A 427-nucleotide genomic window follows, 5' to 3' on the forward strand; every position below is an offset into this window, starting at 1 on the left:
AGGCTTGGCCCGAGTGGCCCTATCCCCGCAGCCGCTCAGTCGCCAACTCCGGCCAGCAGCGACTCCGTGGGGTCGGGGTCCTGGTGGGGGCACTCCCGACGTCACTCGGCCAAGGATCCAGGCTGCCTGTCCCAGACCAGGGTGGTACACAGGCGAACCCCAAAGCCTCTGCCTGGGGCGGTCTTCCCTTCTCGTCGGGCTGGCTTGGGGAAGCCTCGGCGGACCCCACCGGCGTAGTCCCGGTGGCCCCGATGCGTGGCCTCCTTCAGAGCTGCCCTGCAGGCCCTGGGCAGGGCGCGGAGGGGCGCGGTCCCAACCCCAGGGGCGCGAAGAGCCCAGCCGCTCTTACATCAGGCGCCCCACGTGCGGCGCAGGGTGGGGGCGGCCGCCCGGCTCTGCCCCGCCCCGCCCCGCCCCGCCCTCTCCG

Source organism: Octodon degus, unplaced genomic scaffold, assembly GCF_000260255.1.
Source record: "Octodon degus isolate 3935 unplaced genomic scaffold, OctDeg1.0 scaffold00221, whole genome shotgun sequence".
NCBI lineage: Eukaryota > Metazoa > Chordata > Mammalia > Rodentia > Octodontidae > Octodon > Octodon degus.